Below are 23,690 nucleotides of genomic sequence, written 5' to 3' on the forward strand. Positions count from 1 at the left end.
AAAATAAGGATGAAAGTTGGTGATCCTGGCATGTAACCAGTCAGGGAATCTATAAATGTTTCTCCTTTGGACAGATCACATTGATTTATAATTGGCAAATGAATGAAATATTTGCATAGAACAAATATTCCCATTTATGAACTAATGTGTTCAGATCCATGGTCATAGGAAATATGTAAATATTATTTGACATGGCTTTAACCTCCTTTGTGTTTTAAATTCCCATGAGGAGAATAATATGTTCTCAACCTGTCTGCTGCATAGTAGTGATGAAGGTAATGAAATCTGTAATAAAGTACTTGTACCTCCTAGGAGCTATAAAGTACAATATGCCATTATTAATCATTATTCTCTTATCATTTTTGCTACAGAATTACTTCACAGAAGTGGAAGTAAATTATATGGCAGTTGAGTGAAAATCTAGACCACATTTTGAATATGCTAATTACAAAAAATGTGTAAAAGATATTCAATTACTACTTAAAATTAAAGCTTTAAAAGAGCTTCTTTTAGAAACACCCAGTGTGTAATTTTCATTAGCCAAGCTTCATTAGGGAGTTAATTGACTAAATATTTCTGGAAGTGATAGTTTATCATTTTAACCCTATGATTTCTTTTTCAATACAAAAAATCCTTCCTGAAAGTTAGTGATCTAGAATTGTGGACATACTATGAAATCCGTATATATTGTTTCCTGTATTTCACAGAATTAACTTCTAAACTTGTTATAAATGTCTACTAATGGAAAGGGGACACTAAAATTAGACATTTCTCTTACTCTAACAGGTCTAGAGGCCAGAGGCTTTAAAATAGGAGTTTTGTTATTTCTTTTTGCAAATAACAAAGTGTTGAATATATAACTCTTTAATAGAAAGGTATATTTTTATTGTAGCCTATTCTTTCATTTTATTTATATGTTTGTGCTCTTGTTCCTTGACTAAACATACTACTAGAGAAAAGTGAGGCACAGATAACACTCAATTGGAAAAATACAAAGAACTAAATACAATATATGAAGAAATTTTATGTTTGTTGAATATTTTTAGGAAAAGAGTTTCCTTACTCTGTTCTGTGCTGAGCAGTGTTGTTTCATCACTCTGGGCCAGGAAAAAAAGCACAACAGGCAGGATATGTTCACCGTGGAAACTTCCTGCAATAGAATATCCATTTGTAGTGAAATAGCATTCACTATGTTTTTGTTCAGTAGTTGGTTGATAGGTTTTATGCTAGTACCTAGAATGGAATTCTCAGGGCAAAACCTACCATTACCTTGGATTTACATCTGAAATAAGTGAGTTATGGATATTTTGGGGGCAAGAGTCATGGCAGTTCATAGCCCCGTATCCTGACCCCGGCCTGTCGCTGTTTCCCGAAAAGACACTGGATGGAATGCGAATGCCACCCATGAGGGAGATAGTGTGATGATTTCAATAAACTGTGAATTGTCTCAACATAACGAAAACCACTTGTCCATGTAATCAATTATATCTTTTTTTATATTTCAGTAAAATTTTAAAAAATCATTTAGCTCTCCAAAGAAGGTATGTAAATGGTCAACAAGTACATGAAAACTACTCAACATTACCAATCATTAGGGAAATGCAAATTAAAACCACAGTGAGATACCATCTCATGCCCGTCAGGATGGCTGCTATAAAATACAAAGTAAAAGTTGTGGAGGATGTAGACAAATTAGAAAGTCCACACACTGTTGATGGGAACGTAAATGGAGCAGCCACTACAGAAAACAGGATGGCAGTGTCCCAGAATTTTAAAATAGAATTATGTATCATCTGACAGTTCCATTTCTAGGTATATATCCAAAAGAAGTGAAAGCAAGGTTTTAAAGAAGTGTGGGAATACCCATGTTCACAGCAACACTATTCACAATAGCCAGAAGATGGAAGCAGGCCAAGTGTATGTGATGGATGAGTGGATAAACAAAGCATGATATATATGTGTGTGTGTGTGTGTGTGTGTGTGTGTGTGTGTACATACAATAATATAGTATTCAGACTTCAATTCTGGCACTTCCTATGTCATGGATGAACCTTGAAGATATAAGTAAAATGAGCCAATCACAAAATAACAAATACCCTATGATTCCACTAGAATGAAGTGCCTAAGGTACTCAAATTTATAGAGACAGAAAGAAGAATGGTGCTGGTGGAGGAGGGAGTAGGCACTAGAGTAGCTGTTTAATGGGTATGGAGTTTGATTTGCAAAATGAAATGAATTTTGGAGATTGCTTGCACAATATTGTGAATATACTTAACACTATTGAACTGTACTATTAAAATTTTAAATGGTTAATTAAGATGGTAAGTTTTGTGTTGTATGTATTTCACCACAATTAAAAAACGGAAACTCATTTAAAAACCATGTAAGCATACCTCTAGAAAATACAATATGGTAAGCTGATGGAAGTCCTCTCCTCCCCCCATCATCCACTGTACTTCCCATGTGCATCCCCCACACATGCAAATACAAGTTTAGTTTGGAAGTTAAAAAAATTCAAATCAATTAACCAGTTAAGAAGAAATCATAATGTAAAACAAAACATTAAAATTAATAACTGAAAAGATTCACAAGAAGTTAGACCTACAACTAAGCCTATAGAGTAAGCAGGGGATGGAAATTAAAAGATGAGAAAAAAATAATGCAAAGCAAAGAAATACTAGAGAGAATCAAAAAACAAAACAAAAGTTGATTCGTAGAGAAGACCCATGTAAAGGAGAAACCTTTGACATTACTCTTTAAGGAAAGAGAAAGGGCACAGATAAACAATATTTAGAATGGAAGAAAAGCATGTAAGGACAGATAGTAAAGATTTTAAAAATCATAAGAGAATACTACTGATAATGTCCAATGCATTTGAAAACAGATACAGTGGACCATTTTCTAGAAAAAAAATATAAATTTCTAAAATCAACTCAATACCTCTGTGAAATATGATTTTTTTAAAAATTTAGAATATACTATATTGTTTATGCTATTACAGTTGCCCCAATTTCCCCCTTTGCCACCCTCCACCCAGACTCCCACACTCCCTCAGGCAGTCCTTACACCATTGTCCAGGTCTGTGGGTCATGCATACATACTGTTTGGCTACTATGTCCCCTATGCTGTTCTTTACATCCCCATGAACATTCTGTAACTACCAACTTGTACTTCTTAATCCGTCCACCTTTTTCACCCATCCCTCCTCACACACCTCCCATCTGGCAACCATCAAAAAATTCTCCATATCACCCTGGCTGGCGTAGCTCAGTGGATTGAGCGCAGGCTGCAAACCAAAGTGTTGCAGGTTCGATTCCCAGTCAGGGTACATGCCTGGGTTGCAGGCCATGACCCCCAGCAACCGCACATTGATGTTTCTCTCTCTCTCTCTTTTTCCCTCCCTTCCCTCTCTAAAAATAAATAAATAAAATTAAAAAAAAATTCTCCATATCTATGATTCTCTTTCTTTTCTGCTTGTCCATTTATTTTCTTTTTTTTAGATTCAATTATTGATACATAATATATTTATTGTCATTTTATCATTCATATTTTTGATCATCTTATAGAAGATCCTTTAAACATTTCATATAATAATGGTGTGGTGATAATGAACTCCTTTAGTGTTTTCTTGTCTGGGAAGTCCTTCACTTCTAAATGATAGCTTTGCTGGGTAGAGCAATCTTGGATGTAGGTCCTTGCTTTTCATCACTGTGCATGTTTCTTGCCATTCCCTTCTAGTCTGCAAAGTTTCTTTTGAGAAATCAGCTGACAGTCTTATGGGAGCTCCCTTGCAGGTAACTCTCTGCTTTTCTCTTGCTGCTTTTAAGATTCTTTCTTTATCTTTAACTTTTGGCATTTTAGTGATGATGTGTCTTGGTGTGGGCCTCTTTGGATTCATCTTGTTTGGGACTCTGTGTTTCCTGGACTTATATGCCTATTTCCTTCACCAGTTAGCGACGTTTTCTGTCTTATATTTTCAAAGGGTTTTCAATTTCTTACTCTTTCTCTTCTCCTTCTGGCACCCCCATGATGAAGTTGCTGGTATGCTTGAAGTTGCCTCAGAGGCTACTGATACTTTCCTCATTTTCTTGGATTTTTTTTTCTTCTTGCTGTTCTGATTGGTTGTTTTCTACTTTCTTATTGCTGATTCTTGGCTTCACCCATTCAGCTATTGATTTCCTATAAATTGTTCTCCATTCCAGTTAGTGTATCCTTCATTTCTGACTGTTTCTTTTCTATAGTTTACATGTCCTTCTTTATACTGTTGAAGTTCCCTCTGAGTTCATCTGCTTCTCCCCTAAGTTCATTTAGCATCCTTATAAGCAGTGTTTTGACTCTGCATCTAGTAAATTGCTTGTCTCCATTTTGTTTCATTCTTTTCCTTGAGTTTTGTTCTGTTCTTTCATGGTGGGACATGTCTCTTTATGTCCTCATTTTGGCAGCCTCCCTGTGTTGTTTCTCTATATTAGGTAGAGCTGCTACATCTCCCTGGCTTGGTAGTGTGACCTAAGGTAGTAGGTGTACTGTAAGGTCCATTGGCACAGCCTCCCCTATCACTCTAGCTGGCTACTCAAGGTGCACCCTCCATGTAGGTTGTGTACACGCTCCTCTTGTAGTTGAGACTTGAATCTTGTTGACAGGTCAATGAGAGGGATTTGCCCCTTCAGTCAGATGCAAAGACTAGCTATGACCACTGTCCACCAACCTTTGACCACTGTGGAGTATCAGCTGTGCAGGAGCCCACTCCCCAGAGCAGCCTTGCTTCAGTGGCTGTGGTGGTACTTCGACATGCTCTGTAGCTGTCCAGTGGCTGCACAGCCTCTGGGGCCACCCAGCATAAGCTGATGGCTGCTATTTATGCTAGGCTCAAAGGTGCCTAGGCAGGGTCAAGCTGTAAACCAAGGTGAGTTGCCGCTACTTCTGGGACTGGGGCTAATTAGCAAGAGGTATAGGGCTTGCTGAAGCCAAATGCTGCTTATTTGAGAAAATTTAGGAAAATATGAAGCATGAACCAAGACAAGTCATTTGTGTGGAAAAGCCACTGGAAACAGCTCGGGTGGGGCAGGGCCTCAGGGAATCACAAGGATGGGGCAAACAGTGTAAGCCAGGTTGATGGAGTTTCATATATGGCACCCACCTGCCACCTGTCGGGGGAACAGTTCAGAAAAGGAACAGTGGCCTCCGCCAGCACATCGGTGTGAGAGAAAGCTGCCCCTCAACTCTCACCCAGATGCCAGACACTTAAGTTCTTCTCTGCATGTCTCTAATGCCTTTCAAGCTTCTACCCCTGTGCCAGAGCTCAGAGGGAGTGAACCTGAGTAAGTCCTAGTGCAGGCCCTTAAAGAGACTGACTGGGACTCCAGAAGTCTCTGTCTTCCTCAGCCTCAATCTCTGCTGAATTTATGCCTAGAAGTTATGGGGTCTTATCTTCCTGACACCGGGCTGGGGGTCCTGGAGTGGGGCTGGGATCCCCCACTCCCAAATAGATCCCTCCCAATGTTTATCTGCTGTACGTGGGTGTGGGACCAGCCTGTTCCACATCTCTGCCCCTCCTACCAGTCTCGATCTGGTTTCATCTTTAATTCCATAGTTGTAGAACTTCCATTCAGCCCAATTTCTGCTGGTTCTGAATAATGACGTTTCTATAGTTTGGTTGTAATTTCGATGTGGTTGTGTGAAGAAGAGAGCCATGTTTACCTATGCCTCCATCGTAGCTTTGTTCTCTGAAGTATGGTTTTTATTCCCATTATACAGATGAAGACAGCAGTGCCTTAGAGCGTCTGAATGATTTCTCAAAGTCAAAAAGCGAGCTAAGTCCACAAATTTTAAGGAGACAATAATTTGTTAGAAAGATACGCATTTTAGAGTCAGGCCATTTCAAATTTGAGCTTTTATCATTTGTCTCAGAAGTAGAACTAGGACAGTTTGGGCCCCTGTGAGCCCTTTTCCTCATCCATAAAAAGGCAACAGTATAATTTCTATGTTGAACAATATGTTTTTTATGAAGATTAAATAAAAATGTAATCTTAAAACAGTTGTAAAAAGATTATGCCCTGGGAAAATATAAGCAGAATGTATCTTGTAGTAATTTATTTTTGATTTGTCAATAAGAAGCACTTCCTAACTTACAAGTGCATTAGAATACTTTCTATTTATCTCTGTCATTTCATCCACCGCCATGTCGCCTGGCTCTATATGCACAAAATCATAAATAACCTATTCTGGGACTTCCAGCATCCTGACTCTTTAAAAGTATTGCAGTGAGGGATACTTTCTTAAAGCGCTTATTCAGTATTTGTGTCCAATAATGCAACTTGTTTTTTCTATAATTAGACACACTAAAATAGCTACATAGATTCCCTATTTGGCAGTTTATTGTTCTTACAGTGAACGCCTGGTTTATTGCATTCATCCAGCAGTGATATTTTTCTCCAAGCTGTACTCTGACAAGACAACAGCAAGCCTGTTTTCGAGCATCCCACCCCTCTCCCACCCAGAATTCTAGTCAGTCCACCCTCCACTACTGCCCTGATATCCATTCTGATTTCCTGCTGCTGTGCCTTTCCTCACATTGCTTTCTGCCAAGAATTTACCCTCCTTCTCCCTCTTTTTGATCTCTGCCTGACTTTGAACCATTATTTTTTGTGCAGATCGAATGTCACTGTTTCTTTGGAGTCTCTCCGATTAACTACAGGGGAAAAATGCTTATTAATACCCCTTGCTATCCTCTAGCACTTTCCTTTATAATATATATGATAATTATATTGTCTTATATGATAGCAGTTGGGTTTGGATGTATCTTCTCTTCTAAATTATAAATTCCAGTATCTGTACACTGCACTATTTTTAACCACTTGGTACCTTGTACATATCAGGCATTCAGTCAATAGTTGTTAAGTGACAAAGTGGAAAAGGCTGCCATCATGAAAAATAAGTAAGGATTTGAAAGGGCCAGCTTTAAATAAGATACAGTGTTCCTGTCATTTCATTGTAGTTATATCTTCCACATTCATACCTATTTTCAGAAAAGGAAACCTCGAAGAGAAAAATGAGAGTGATGTGCTTTTCATTAACAATGTTAAATATTTACCTGGTACTAACTCAAACACTAAAAAAAAATGTAAATAAAACTTAACCATGTACTTTAAGTATGCGCAGTACATACTGTTAAAGTTATGTTACATGGAGAATACTTAGTAAAAATTATTGGAAGAAATATTTACCTTTCCTCAAAACATATATGGTGAGAGTGTAAGATCAAGTATATTAAGAAACTAGGCCAAATAGCAAATGGGGTTTTTTTCTTCATCACCTTTTTTTTCGAGATATATATCAATTTTGCATTTAGAAATTTATCATTTACACATTATATCAGTATCTTAGCATTCATATACAAGATTGATATTTTTATCAGTTGTTTATATTAGGGATTTAAAATGCTCAAGCTGTGCTTCTCAATGAATAACAGTATAGTTCAAAGTTAACTCTTCCTAGTATATATTTCATAGGGAGAATCTAATATAGACTTTTTAAAATCAGTTTTGCTTTTAAAATATACTTTCCTTTACGTTTTTGCTTGAACAGGAGTGATATTTGATGAAACCTGTTAAGATCTTAGTTTGGATACCGTGAGTGTTTAAGCTTCGTTGGTCCAAAAGTTATGTCAGAGACTGCGGGCCTCCAGGCTCTTCTTTTTTTAAGGCTCTTTGCAACAGCATCGGTGGACCTGGCGAGCATTATGCTGAGGGAAATAAGCCAGTCAGAGAAAGACATGTGATCTCACACATATGTGGAATCTAATGAACAGACTGAACTAACAAAGGGGGGAAGACCCATAGATGGAGAATGAGATGCCAGCTAGTGGTGGGGGCAGGCTAGGGGGTGGCAGGACTGAGGAAAAGGGGCTCATGGGCATGGACAGCAGTGTGGTGATTTCTGGGGGAAGGGAAATATAAGGGGACTAAATGGTAATGAAAAAAATGCAATAAAGAGTAAATTAAAAAACTGTTCATCAGTTCGTGCTTCTCCAAAAAGTAATCTGTATTGAGTATTTCTCACTACAGAAGACTGTAAGACTTTTGCTATAAGGATAAGGACCAAGACCTGAATTACATGGGCCTGGTGATATAAAATAACAGTGGCAAGTCTTGTCCATCACATAATGGCACAATGAAGCCACAGAAGGTGTGGACCTGCAGAGATGAAGTCCAGGAAGGCTGGGATTTGTCAGAAAAGGAGCAAAGGGAGCAAGGGGGTCCCTTGAAGGAAAATAGGTGGCTGGAGCTCATCCTGGAAATATGAGTTTGGACCAGAGTGTCAAGAGAATCTCTTTTAGGAATGTTTGCATTTTTTAGACACATTTTTAAAGGTGTAGAAATCATACTGGCAGTGATTTTAGGTGAATGACTTTATGAGATACCAGGATGGTAGATATGACTTTGTATCACATAATGAGTGAGATACAGTCCTTTTTCAAATATTCTGAGTATATTAAGAAGAAAATCAGTTGATACTAGCATGACATTAAAACATTTTCTAACTATAAATTAATAACATTGCTGTATTTTCACTTCACTTTTATTATAATCTCTTCTATTCTTGCCAAATGTAGTTGATTGCAGTACTGTTCCCAATACCTACTGCACTCACCAGAGGAGGAAGATCTGATTTCCCTTGCCCGGTCAATCTTATCCACACAACTCTGGCCAAGGAAATAAGAGCAGACCACTACGTGTCACTTCTGAGCTACAGCTTTAAGAAGAAGGGTTTCTCATGTCCTCTTTTTCCTCTGCAGTAGAGAAGGAGATGTCCCAGAATAGGAGGTGTTCTGTTAGCTTTGGGCACTGAGTAGAGAAAAGGGGGAGCAGACCACAGCTGACCTGAGATGGACCTGCATCGTGGGCGAGAAATTAACCCAGTTTGTGGCTCTGGGAGGTGGGGCTCTTCTGTTCCCTCTGCATAACCTATTCTCTTCCGGCTGACAAAGCAGGATAAGCTGTGTTCCGTGGTGGAAGTGGCACACAGTGTTCTTATTATATACGTTATAAAAGGGAGCTTATGTTTTTAAACTGTTACAGTGAAAAGAAAGGTATGCTAAACAATCACAAAGTGGATTACCAGATTCCTTAAGTTTGGAGAATGCTGCTACGGAGTGTAGGAAGCCATTACAGTTTTAAGTAGGGGCTACTGTGAATGGCTTTGGGTTTAGAAAATAAAATTCTGATAGAAAAAAGGGAGAAACAGTTTTTAAAAGAATAGGTAGAGGGTAAGGCAAGGTATTTGGGAATTCATTAATATAAGGGAGGGGTGATGGCAATATCTGCATTTTAAAACATTATGTATGTTTAAAGACATTTGAAGAGAAGGTTATACGTGTTGCCATGTGTGAATCAGAAAGGAGAGTGGCATTAGAAATCCAGATACTCTCAGAAAGTTACTTGACAGACAGTATGTGTGAACTAAAAGACCAGTTATTTAAATGAAAGAGCCACTGCCTCAATGTACCTCACCTCATTTTAGTCCTTAAGTCCTTCCTGTCCTCATGGTTTCAGTGCTAATTTAACAAAAAAAAGATATTTTTTCCATTACTTGCAATCTGGGTATACAACTTCTATAGTTTGTATAGTTACAGCCAGGTTTCATCACTGGAAATTTGCATAAATTCATAAACCAGTACCAATCCAAATATGTTCTGTTTCAGAATAAAATGGCAACCTGGAAACTGTCAGAACACAATACTCCGTCCCCGTGATCGCTGGGAATCCTAAGTTCATTAAGACACCTTTCACTGTCTGGCCACTTGTCCTGTATTATGATAAGTGCCTTCTTATTTCACCTAAGAATCTTATTTTTAAAATAAACAGCTCCAAGGATTAGCCAACTTTTTCATTTCAGAGATACATGTGCCTTGGAGCCCTCTAAAAATAAAAAATAAAAAATTGTTCCCTTTAGATATATATTATGGGGAGAAGATTAGATACTGGCCTGTTCGGTGTAGCCAAACCCGTAAATGTTAATAGTCTTATGTTTTAATTATCGGTAAGGTGAATTTTGTAACAATTTAAATTCTATTGGCATGGCATTTATAGCTGGAAATGGAAATATTTTTTCTGAATTCATTTTATAGCATTAAAATTTTATATTGTGCTACATGTTATTAAAATACATTAAGCCCTGGCCAGGTGGCTCAGTTCATGTGAGCATTGTCCCATACACCAAAAGGTCGTAGGTTCAATTCTTGGTCAGGGCACATACCTAGGTTGAGGGTTCAATCCCGGCTCGGGGCATGTAGGGGAGACAACCAACAGATGGTTCTCTCTCATGTAGATATTTTAGGTGAGGATTTTAAAAAGTCAAGATTCATAATATAGGGCAGATAGATACTACATTTATAGAAGTATACTTTAAAATGTAAAAAAAAAGTTCCTTTTACAAAATACACAAAGAAGAGTACTGTGTATAGTGTTTAGTAGTGTCAAGGACATTTGGGAGAGATGGTGTGTGAAAATACGTTGCAGAATATGCAAATATGGAATGAGTTTTAAATGTCAGCCCTAGCTTTAAAGTTCAAATATCAGAACGCTTGAGAATTAAAAGTTTATGGCAAACTGTGGGACAGAGTATTTCTGATACAAAATATAGACTAAATTTTATAAAATTTCACACATTAAAAAATATTTTTAACTAATGTTGAATTCCTCCATCACAGTGATTTACTTAAATTTTCTATGGCATAATTGAGGGAAAAATCTAGCTATAAATAATTTCTAAATCATTCATTTTATGAGCTTTTAAGGATTATGAAAATATATTATTATTATTTTTTCCAGCTTTATTGAGGTATGATTGACTGATAAAAATTGTATGTGTTTAGGTTGTATAACATGGTTTGTTTAAGGTGTACAACATGTTGGTTTAGTAAAGTACACATTGTAAAATGATTACCCCAGTAAGTTAATTAACATATTCAGCACCTCACACAGTTACCTTTGCTAAGTATACAATGCAGTATTATTAACTAATCGTCATGTTATACTCTAGACCCCGAGAACTCACTCATCTTGTAGGCGAAAGTTTACACCATTAACCAGCTTCTCCCCATTTCCCAAACTTTGGGAACTACCACTCTATTCTCTGGTTCTATGAGCTTGACTTTTTGAGACTCTACTTATATATGAGATCATGCAGTATTTGCCTTTCTGTATCTGATTTATGTCACTGAGCATAATGCCCACCTGGTTCACCTGTGCTGTCACACATGGCAGGATTTCCTCCTTTTCATGTCTGATTAATATTCCACTGCACATATATATGCATATATATTACATTTTCTTTTTCATTCATCTGTGGACAGACAGGTTATTTTCATAACCTGGCTCTTATGAATAATGCTACAGTGAACACTTTATTATTCCTGATGAAACTTTCATTGAAAGCTTAAAAATGAGATTGATGTGTGATGCATGGAAACCCATTTATTAAAATGCAAGAGCCATCAATGCTTCTGAAGGATCACACATGGGAAACCATTGTTCTTATAACTGTACTGTTTTTGTTTTTGGAGAGGCCAGACTGGTTGATGAAAAACTGGTTGACAGTGGAATATCATCATTTAACATTGAGCTTTCAAAAAGTACCTGATTATGCAAAATTATTGTTACTTTTTAATTATTTGGCTTAGGAAACAGGCTATCATAGTTCTGCTCAGGAAAATCAAGGGATGAAGGAACAAGGCAGAGCAGAATTAAGTCAATATTTTACATTTATTCTATTAGTATCCAAAAAATATTGACTAATAAATTCACTTATTCCTGAAATAGAGTGGCAAAGTTTGGTGTTTGTAAAGATTCGAGAGAGATCAGATTTGAAAAATAATTTCAAAGCAGAGTACTGTCCTTGACCTGAGCAGTTAGAGAAGCTGCTTATAGTAACACCCAAGTTATACAAAGGATGGATTGCCCAGAACATCCTCTTCCCTATTATCAGAGCTATTATTATTTGGTATTTATTGACTTATAATATGAGGTCTGTACGGATAAAGGTCCTACCACTATTAATATAATGAGAATGTACCCTGGCAGCTAAGGAGAGTGGACTGGAATGCACCTACATAAACAATGACAACTTCACTGTTCTAGTCAGTGGGGCAATAGATGCTGTTGAGCGAGCATGTGTGCCATGTGGCCATCACATTCAAATGACTGAGTGAGTAGTGCAATGAATCTGCATCAGGTTTTGTTTTAAGCTTGAACTTTTCCTGTGTGGAAACTATTCTCATGATTCAGAAGGCTGCTACTATGGGCAACTGATAATTGGCAGCTTCATCACAATAAGGCACCCATTCATGCAGTTTTTGGGTGAAACATCAAATCACCTAGGTGACTCAGCCCTCCTGCAGCCCAGATTTGGTGCTCTGCATCTTCTGGCTTTTTCCCAAACCAAAATCACCTTTTAAAGGGAAGAGATTTTAGACCATTGATGAGATTCAGGAAAAGACAACGGGGCAGCTGATGGTGTTGGGGGAACTGTGTGAGGTCCCAAAGTGCCTACTGTGAAGGGGACTGAGACATCATTGTCCTGTGTACAGTGTTTCTTATATCCTATATCTTCAATAAATGTCTCTTCTTTTCATATTACATAGATGGATACCTTTTGGACAGACCTCGTATATCTCATATCTTGAGAGAAGTGGATATCTTTGTAAATAATTCTTAATCAGTTATTACAGCTTTGATCCTTTAAGTGGAAATTAAGAAAGAACATAGAAATATTTCGTGTCTTTTATAATTAAGCCAGGAAACATATTTAGTATTGCTGCTTAATTAAGTCTAAGGATTTGTATATGTTTTTTTTTTTTTCAGTCTGCCCTGAGACAGGAGGAAGGCGAGCTCTGGGAAACAACATTAGTGCAGGGAGGGAATTTTCCCCCGACTCATTTTAGGTGCTGGGCTGAGCTCTGTAACAAAAGGTAGATTAATAGGAGAAAACAAGCAAATGTTTTGTAAACAAACACACACATATATATCTCATATATACATGAGGGAAATTTAGGGATGCGTAACCCAAAGAGGTGAGTTCGAATTCAGACATATATAGCATCTTCAACAAAGGCAATAAATTTTTAGAGAAGTGACAAGACAAAGAAAAAGGACTTTAGTCTGTAGAGGTGGCAAATTTTAGAAAGCTAAATTTACAGGAAAGGAATAGGAGCTATAAAGTCTACTTCACCAAATTTGTTATGTAGGTTCCTCAGGTGCCATTCTCAGGCTGATAGTGGTCTAAGTTGCTCTGTGCTTAACTCGTGTTAATCAGAAGCTTTGATGGTCACCTTTGTTGTTATTTGTCCTGCTTCTAGAGATAGGGGAAGGGCGGAGAGCTTTTTCTGTGTTTGCTGCTGCTTGCATTCAGCTCCAAATGTAAAATAGGCATATTTTGGAGTGACATGTTGCGGTTTCCTTCATTTGGGATAACTGGGAAGGGGGATCACACACCTAGTGATGTCACTTGGTCTAATGACTGACCTTCCAGCAGGAATGCACGAAGTAAATTAGGAAGCATGGGTAGACAATAGAGAACTAGAAAATATTATTGTTAAAGTATCCAAGTAGGAAGGATGAAGTAGGGGGAGAAATGGAGAAATACAATGAAGATAAAACAGGGTAGGCCTAGACAAGTTCAAGAAATGAGTATCTTGGAGACAGCTCAGAAAACACTCTGAGAACACAGCCAGCCTTGTCCGTAGTGAGTTTTCTCATGTGCAGATATCTCTCTTGGCTGGACAGGACGTGCCTTTGAAGTAAGCAGAACTGCCCCAGATACACAGGCAAAGTTCTGCTAAGACTGACAGCTTTGAGTGTTTCTTACAAATTTAGAATTTGGCATCTGTATATATCAGATATAGTTAATTTTTTAATACATATTTAAAATACATGAAAACCAAAGGTCAGGTAATATGTATAGCACTAAATTTTACCTGCTGTGTATACAAATAACATTTTTATGAATGTAGATGAAGGATACTGTATCTTTGTTTCACTAAACCCCTTAGCACTCATCAGTTGCTTTTCTCACCTGGCTTCTATAAATGTTTAATGTCCCGTGGCACAGCCATTTCATTTCAGGCAAGACTCTGTTTTCCTCATTGAGGGAGGGACTGGTAGAATATGAATTACTGAGAGCCTCAATCGATAGATCAGTTCATCTGCACTGGAAGCAGGCAGAGCCCTTCCTAAATGGAAACGGGGGTGGAGTTGATTATCCTGTGACTTACCTGTGACTCATAGCAGCAGTGTAACCTTGACTGTGACCTCCTCCATCGCAGTCCAACACACACATACACCTCCCTCAGAATGAGCAACATTCAACGAGCCAGGGAGCTCATTGTGGGTTAGTCTGATTCTTTAAGAAGAGATTTTGTAGCCCTCGTGAATGTGTTCTGAGTAAGATGTTAAAAGAAGCTAGTGTTTCCCAGGAACACTCACTCTTTTCTGTACCAGCCCAGTGGCATGAGGTATTCTGTGCGAGCTGCTGTTTTGAAAAGAGAAGGATCAAGTCTTTCATTACATATATATCCTTTTATCACAATTTTCTTCAAGGCATTTGTGGCTCTTGGCATTCTGAAATTGAGAATGACCCAAACTACATGGGAATAATAATCTACCTGCCTGAGATAAATGATTCAGCACACCTAGTGTACTAGATATAAAACAAACTCAAAGCATCTGATCCTGTAAGCATTTTTTTAAATTAAAGTCTTTCAAATTCTGAAGAATGCTAATGTTTAGAATTCAGTAGAACATTGCTGCTCAGCACCTTATCCCCAAGAGCTAAGTAGAATACTTGCAAATGCACAGAGGTTCTGGCGACATAGCCCAGAGAGATTCATGGAAGGGAAGGCTTACCATTTTTTAATCTAGTATCTTATTTTTTAACTTGTATGGATTTTCCTTTATATCCTAAAAATATAGCCATGTTCATCTCATTATAATAATTGATTTTATTATTCATTGATTTTTCTGGACAGCCCCAGTCCGGCACCTCTCATTTCATCAATGAGGAAAACATTTGTTCCTAAAAAAATGTGTTATTTTATTCTGCAGCACATCAGTACATGGGCTAATTTCACAATAAAGTATAGACCCAACCCAGAAGTGACCCTCCAGTTTACAAAAATTAAAAAGTAGGGAAATTCTAGTGAAACTTCGGATCTCAGTTCAGTATCAGCCTAAGACATATTCTATGCCTCATGGATTTAAAAGTCACAGTTAGGATTCTGGCAAACACTGTACCGTCGATAGTATAGCTAATTGAACAAGACTGGAACATCTAATTGAATTCTTGAACACGAAAATATACTCAGAACAGAAGGGAAAATATTTCAGAAATCCATGTCTTCATATTTGGCTTTTACAGACTGGTGGAGTGTAATAACTTAACTAAAATAACAATTATTTTTCTCAGGCTGGAAATAAATTTTTTCACTCTAGCTAGCACATTTATCAGCTATTACTCCAAAACACCCTGTCCTCGTGCACTTAAGTATAACTGCTCTCTAATGCTTCGTATATAACCTGTAATTATTATCACTTGCTGCATTAGGGTGTGCCTACTGGTATTTGTCTCTAACTGTCCCCAAACAGCATTATGCTGACACGCAGAAGTCTCCCTGTACATGTGAATGTTATTGAAAGGACAGCACTAAGGGAAAAGGGTGCTGCAGCCATGAGTCCTCAAGATGTTTTGACAAAGAATCTGGCAGTTTTATTCTGGGTTGATTTTACGTCATTGGAGAAGGCCTGACTTTTTGAGAAACTTGCAGTGGAAATAATAGTTAACCATAAGAGCCACACCATTACTGTGTCTACTACAGCTCGCACTATTCTTTGCCTGGTTTCATTTCCTCTTTTTTCTATTGCTGACTTGATGGAGTACATGGGATTTCGGAGGTTTCCTTAAAAAAAGCCCAAAATCAATGGGCAGCTTAGCCCTTGTACATCATCAGCCAGAAAGGACTACCTGGAGTCGGAAGGCTTTGCTGTGTGTCTGGACTCAGTAACGATGCAGAGTATGGCTCTGGGCCATTTACTTTACCTCCCTGACACTCAGTTTCCTGACCTTTAAAGCAGAAGGAAATGACATCCCTGGATCTGGCTTGCCCTGCAAAATCTTTGAGAAAGTCAAATGTAAATGTATGTGAAAAGAATTTGTACTCTTGACTTAAAAAAAGAAAACCTCGTTGTAAATCTCATTTCCACAATCTACCTTATTTAACTGTATACACTGAGTGGAATTGCATATCTAATTGGCAAATGTAGAGTTAAAACTTTCTTAAACATGCAGGTATTTTAGGATAAAAGAAGATTTCCATTTCCTATAAATGTGTTACATTTGTAAGACCTTCATCAATTTATTTTCATTAAATTATACACAATCATAACAGTGCTCCACATTATCAGAATTTTAATTAAATTTCTTTAATGAGTCCTCTGCTATTTGACATAAAATCAACTTAAGCCTTCTTGTGTTTTTCTTGAAGTAATAGATGTTTTCACATTCTTTCTCTATATGTAAAAAGTTTAGTCTGGTAAAAAATGTATTCTACAATGTGAAATTATGAATAATTCATTAAATGTCTATAATGAGCTCCTTCCTCATAAACTATTGGTTGCTGCCTATGTCTGTAGTTCGTTTCCTTGGGAGGTAAGACAATGGCATTAAAACTCCAGTAGTACAGTTTATGTCAGAATGGTTGATTAATTTCTGAAGTCATATCCCTAGTCTTTACATTTTAAGTTAATTTGATCTTAATTGTCATAAACAAATAACACAGTGGAGGCGGAATTTATGAGAATATTCATGAGAAGTTTTTCTCCTCTTGGAAGATGTGGTCATGGCTTTACAGGATTTGGCAATATAATGTCGATGGAATAGTGAGAAATCACTCATACCGGAAATCATCCAAAATTGAAGCTTTAAAAATACGGAGTTATGTAAGATGTGGGTTTGTAAGCATTAGAGAATTTCTAAGAATGACATTTTTCAATATAAAACAGAAACTCAAATTCAAAATGTATGTAGTGCAGAAGCTCCATGTAACTAATATTACAAATTAAGTCTTTTAGCATTATTATTTTACATTTTAAATGAGACAGAAGTCATACGCATGTGTTCAGGGAGGGCAGTGGTGGCAGCAGTGCTTTTAAATCCCCCTGGGTCTCTCTCTCACCCCCACCACCCCGACAGGAGTGACCTGATTGGAATCTCGATTCAAACTAACTGTGGTAAAAAATATTTTTTAAAAGACAGCTAGGGAAATTGGAGCATTGTTGGCTATTTAATGCTATTATTTTTAATTTTTTAGATGCAGTAATTATTTTATCTTTTTTATAAGTCCTTACAGAGATACATACTGAAATTGTTACAGATGAAATAGTATGCTATCCAGTATTTGCATCAAGATAGGATAGGTAAGAGTTAGTGGGGGCTTAGAGGAAACAGAATTGGCCGTGTATTTGTATGTGTTGAAAGTTTAAATCAGGTTACCAGGTTTATAGGTTGTTGAAGGGTATATCAGGTTCACTATTCTGGCTGTCTTTTGAACACTGTTTTTTGAACATATTTGTAATAAAAGAAAATTGTGATGTTATATCAAAAAATGCTAGCCTACATCAATAACTAAAAAATTAAAACAAAATGGTAGCTAAGAAGCAAATAAATGAAATGGAATGTGAAAATATATACATCTAAAACAACAAATATTTTAAAAAGAGGAGAAAGTAGCAAAGGTCAGATGGGTTAAATGTGAAAGAAAAAATGGTGGATTTAAACCAAATCTATTAATAAATTACATTAAATGTAAATGGTCTAGAAACTACAAAAAAAAGCAGAAATTTTCCAAGTATATTTTTAAAAGCAAGACTTAACTATTTGCTGTCTTGAGCAGGGGATGAAAAGATAATTTAAATATAAAAACACACGTGGATTGGAAGGGATGGAAGCAGACAAACCTTGCAAACACTAATCACATGAAGCTAGAATGACTCTCACTATTAGACAAAGAGGGCTACAGATAATGGTTATCATCAGAGATAAAGGAGCACTTCCTAATAATAAAGGAGCAAATTCATCAAGATATAAAAACATAGAAATCTTAAATGTATATTTCTCTAATAGCACAGTTATAAAATACATAAGCCAAAAATTGAATCCACAATTATAACCAGAGAGTTTATCACTATTCTTTATTGATAATTGAGAGAACAAATAGTAACTGATGGAACAAATAGACAAAAATACTAAATACACAGAAGGCTTGAACAGTATTGTTGGTCAGCTGGACCTCACTGACCAGACACTTACGACCATTCCACCCAACAACGGTGGAGTGTTCTTTTCCATCTACTGTGTTCTGAGCTGTAAAACAAGTCTCAGTAAATGTTAATAACTGAATTCATAGGAAGGACACTCTCTGACCACAGTAATATTAACTTAGAAAGCAGTAAAAAAAAGTTTTCACACAAATCCCTAATACTTGGAAATTAAACAGCACACTTCTAAATAACCCATGGTATAAAGAAGAAATCACAGGGAAATTAGAAAATATTTTTAACCCAGTGAAAATACACCAAAAGTGTTGGAATGCAGTATAAAGCAATGCTTGGTGCAAGTGTTTGGCTTAAAGTAGTTATCTTAGAAAATAAGAAAGGTCTAAAATCAATGATCTAAACTTCCAATTACGAAGCTAGAAAATCAAGAGCAAATAAAATGCAGTGTACATAGAAGAAAAGAAAATACAGGGTAGAAATCAATAAAAAAAAAAATGGGCCCTGCCTGGTGTGGCTCAGTGGATTGAGCACTGGCCTATGAATCAAAGGGTTCAATTCCAAGTCAGGGCATATGCCTGGGTTGGGGCCAGGTGCTCAGTAGGGGGGGAAGTGAGAGGCAACCACACACTGATGTTTCTCTCCCTCTCTTTCCCTCTCCCTTCACCTCTCTCTAAAAGTAAATAAATGACTTTGTTTTAAATGGGAATGCAATAAAGTAAATGAAATCAAAAGCTTTTTTTTAAAAGAGATCAAAAGTTGATTATGTCATACTTAAAAAGTGAGAGAAGACACAACTCACCACTATTAGCATTAAAAGAGAGGATTTAGATGAAGTGGTCAAAATCTGGTGAATGATACAAGAGATTTAAGGAAGAAATAATGCTAATCCTACTTTAAACTGTTTCATAAAATAGCAGAGTGGGCAAACTTTCCAACTTATAAGGTATCATCTTAGTACCAAAACCATACAAAAACTATGAGAAAGGGAATTTATAGACATTCAAATATCGCTCATATTACAAGAATGGACAAAAGTTGGTTAAATTACCAACCATCACTACCTAAAAGATAAATTGTAAGTAAGGATACAAAATAATAAGAAAAAAATACAATTAAATAACACAATAATTAATTAATAACAATACAAGAATAAACTTTCACGTACTCACAACTGTAAACCTTCTTTTGCCCACTCCTGTAGACAGCTATTCTCAAATTCAATCCAGCAACATAAAGCAATGCAAGGATGATTTAACATTTGAAATCAATTGACTTAATTCATGATATTAATACAGCAAAAGAGAAAAACCGTATGATCATCTCAATAGATGCAGAAATTTTTTTTACAAAATTCAACACCAATTTGTGGTAAAAACTCTGAAAAGGTTATAGTAAGGTATGCATCCTTTGGGAATTGGCTTTTTTTCTCAGCCTGATCCTCTGTAGATTCATTCTGTTGTATTGAAAGTTCATTCCTTTTTATTGCTGACCAGCATTGCATAGTATGGGACATGCCCCTGTTTAACCATTCCCTCACTGGAGGATATTGGGGTGGTTTCCAGTTTTCATTTCTAAGAAGTTATTTTTCAAGTATCTTGATTTCATTATCACCTGACATATTGTATATGTTCCTATATATAACCTAAGCATTTTGGAGAACTCTCAAATATTATAATACTAAGTTTTTGTATACTTTTAAAAATGCCTTAAGATCAGTTTTCTGAGTCTGTTTATTAAGGACATTTGTTTAAAGAAGTTGTATCTTTTCAAGTACAGTGAGTTTCATTTATGTAGCACCTGGATCTACCTTGGATTAGATTTTATCACAAGTGTCTTTAAGTGGACATTTTATAATTTGCAGATAATGATAAATGCAATTAGTGCCCTGTGCAGCTTCTAATTAGAGCCCAGGGTAAATGCATCCTAGAAGAGGGTGGTTCCTCAGGCACCTAGGGCCAGTTAAGATACACTCCTTAAGTACACTTTGCAATTTGTTGGACAAAGGTTTGGTTCTGACACATCCTTCATTCCCTTTAAAGTGGATTGAGAGCCTGTGCGCTGATCTTTCAGCTTCAGAGGTTCCAGACAAGATCCAGGGCGTCGACTCTGAAATACAAACTTGTCAGTGTTACTTTTCTTAAATTTTAGTTTGTGAAATTGCAATCTCGAAGCCCTTATAAAACTGCTTTATATATTTGTATACAAATTGGTTCTGTGATTTTAAATCATCTGTTCTGTAGCTAAGATATGACTCTCAGCTTGCCCAGCAGTCAGTATCAGAAAGAAGCAGGGAAGACACCACTGCTCGGGAAAGTGTTAAATGAATACAGCAGCCATTAATTGTCTCTTGCTGGGTTGTCCAGTTGCCTGTGAACCTAGGCGAATGCAGCCCATGGCTTTCTTACCTCTGTCTGTGTTTCCAAAGTAATCCATTCAGCGATCTTTCCTTTTTTCTGTTCTGCAAACAAAAGTTGGGGAAAGGCTAGCTGCCTTCTCTCTCACTGTCATTTCCCTAAGACTTTCACCCTGGTTTACCCACCAAGCTCCAGGTTCCTTGGTGCCTGAGTTACTGAGGAGGTGCCACCCCTCAACTACGTTTTCTTCTCTTTGCCTTTTAATGAACGTTATTTATGCATAATTATTTTTAATAGCAGTATTTACAACACTTTCAAAAATTTTTAAGCATGTTGAATATATCAGTGTTTAAATACAGTTGTTTCAGACCACTAGCCTATAGGAATGAAGACTCTGAAAAGATAAACAAAGCAGAGGCGTTAAAAACATAGAAAGAGGATAGCACAGGTGGGCACTGCTGCCTGGAAAGACTCATCGTTTGTCCAGGGGGCCCTCCTCACTGCAGACCCAGAATCCTACTTCCACTGCTTGTGTTGCGGGCCCAACTGCTGCCACTCTCCCCTGGGTTACTGCAGAGCCTCCAAACCATCTCCCTGCCTCAACACTGGCTCTCTGCACCCTCCCCACCATATGTTCTGCACAAAACAGCCACAGTGACCCCTTAAAACTGAAAGCCAGATCACACTGCTCTTCTGTTCTGGACTCTACAGTGGCATCCCCCCTCCACACACCTCTTTGGTCTCCCAACCACATGTTCCTTGCTTACTACACTGTAGCCTCTGTTGTTGCATATACCAGCCGGCTTCCATCTTGGGCTTCCCCCCACCCCCACCCCTGCCTGGCAAGCTCTCCCTTCAGACACCTGCAGGGGGCAATCTCTTCCTTCTCTGCACAGTAGTCACCTTAGCCAGGGGCCCTTCCCTATGAGCGCTATAAAACCAGCAAAGTACCTACCCCTGCCTGGTTCCTTGCATTACTCACTCTATTTTTCTTTTTCACTTCTTATAATACCATGTTTATATTTACATGTTAATATATAAACATGTTTGTGCATTATCTCTTTTCTGTCTGCCCATCTAAAATGTAAGCTCCATGGTAGCAGAGACCTTTTCTGTTCAATGCTGTGACACTGTAGACCATGCCTGGACCCTAGGAGTAATGTAGTAAATATTTATTGTGTAAGTTAATTAACGCTGTGCCCCTTTGCTTTAATACTACATTACCAAAAGTGGCAGAATAAGCTAAGAGCAGAAGAATCAGAATACTAAACTATTTAATAAGTATAACATGAATCTGGCAAATAAATTGGTTTTGACAGATAGATTATTATTCTTTTTATTAGTCTGGCAGTTTCTGAGAATGTTAAACTCTACCATTATGATTGTGAAGTTGTCAGTTTTTCTTTGAAATTCTGCTATGTTGCCTTATAGCTTCAAGTATATTTAATCAGGTGTTTACTAGATTGGAACTCATTTTTCTGATGAAATGAACCTTTTGTTATTGTGTATCATTTATCCTCGATAACTGCTTTTGCCTTAAAATCCATTATGTCTATTGTGCAGTTTCACCAGTTTTTTTGGTTAATGTTTGTTTACATCTTTTTTCTCTATAAATATTTTAGCTGTCTGCATCCATGTGTTCAGGTGTTTCTTCTAAGCAGCATATGTAGGGGTTTCCCCGCCCTTCTAATCACAGCTTGTTTACATTTATCCACATGTGCACCAGTTTTTTGTTCATAATTTTTGTTCCATCTTTTTCTTATGTTCAGTTTCTGAACTCATATTCATAGATATATGAATATATATATGAAGTCTGTCAGCAGGTAGCTAGCCATACAGTACAAAAAATAAAGGCATTTATTGAAGAAGATACAAGAAACACTGTACATAGGACAATGATGCCTCAGTCCCCTTCAAAGTAGGTACCTTGGGGCCTCACACAGTTCTCCCAATCGCCATCAGCTGCCCCCTCGTATTTTCCTGAATCTCATTGATGATCTGAAATCTCTTCCCTTTCAAAGGTGATTTTAGTTTTAGGAAAAGCCAGAAGTCACAGCACCAAATCTGGGCTGTAGGAGGGCTGAGTCACCTGGGTGATTTTATGTTATGCTAAAAAACTACACAAGATGTGTTGTATGAGCAGGCATGTTGTCAGGATGAAGCTACCAATCACCAGTAGCCCATAGCTGCAGCCTTCTGGATCATGCGAATAGTTTCCACAGAGGACTGTTCAGGCTTAACACAAAATTTGATGCAGGCTCATTGCTCTACTCACTCAGTTATTTTGAATGTGATGGCCACATGCTCAATCAAAGGCATCCACCGCCCCCACTGACTAGAACAGTGAAGTCATCATTGTTCACGCATGTGCATGCCAGTCCTCTCCTTGGCTGCCATGTTAGATTGATGTCTCTCAAACCATTCTCATTATATTAACAATGGCTAGACTTTTTCTGGACAGACCTCGCCCATGAGAACAAAGATACATATTTCTTCCTCCTGTTTCTGTTCCCTTTAGAAGCTTTTTCTGCCAGAGTATTAGTAGTAGACTTTTCCCAAGCTTTGTCTGATAATTACCTGTTTTTCCATTACTCTTAAGTAATAGTAAGAAATCTATTATTTACTGGACATAGAAATCTAGATTCACACTTCTTTTGTCTCAGTACTTTGAAAATTTTACTCCCTAGTCTTCTGAGCAGTCTGCCACGAGGCTGTTTATGATCCTTTCTAAGTGCCCTTTGCTTGTTTGGGTGCTTGGAGCCCTTGCCCTGGTCTTTAGTGTTCTCTAATTTCACAGCGATGTGCCTCGATGTGAATTTAATTTATCCTGCTAAGGGGTCATTGTTCTTTGCAAATATGAAGTCTTGTTTTTCACCAATTATGAAAAATTATCAGCCATTATACCCTCACGTACTTTCCTCTGGAATGCTCTCTCTTTTGTCCTGGAATCCCAGTGAGGTGCATATTGGCCACCACATTCTGTCCTCTGTGTCTCTTCCTTCCTGCCTTTCTC

The 23,690-nt window shown here is 37.4% G+C and overlaps 1 protein-coding gene across 1 annotated transcript in view; it reads left to right on the forward strand.

The window, feature by feature from the left end:
* SLC2A13 (solute carrier family 2 member 13) overlaps window positions 1-23,690 on the forward strand; it is a 288,415-nt gene that overhangs the window by 233,961 nt on the left and 30,764 nt on the right. The gene's annotated exons all lie outside the window — the stretch shown is intronic.

The sequence above is a fragment of the Phyllostomus hastatus genome, unplaced genomic scaffold (genome assembly GCF_019186645.2).
Source record: "Phyllostomus hastatus isolate PE091 unplaced genomic scaffold, TTU_PhHast_1.1 phas_scaffold_93, whole genome shotgun sequence".
NCBI lineage: Eukaryota > Metazoa > Chordata > Mammalia > Chiroptera > Phyllostomidae > Phyllostomus > Phyllostomus hastatus.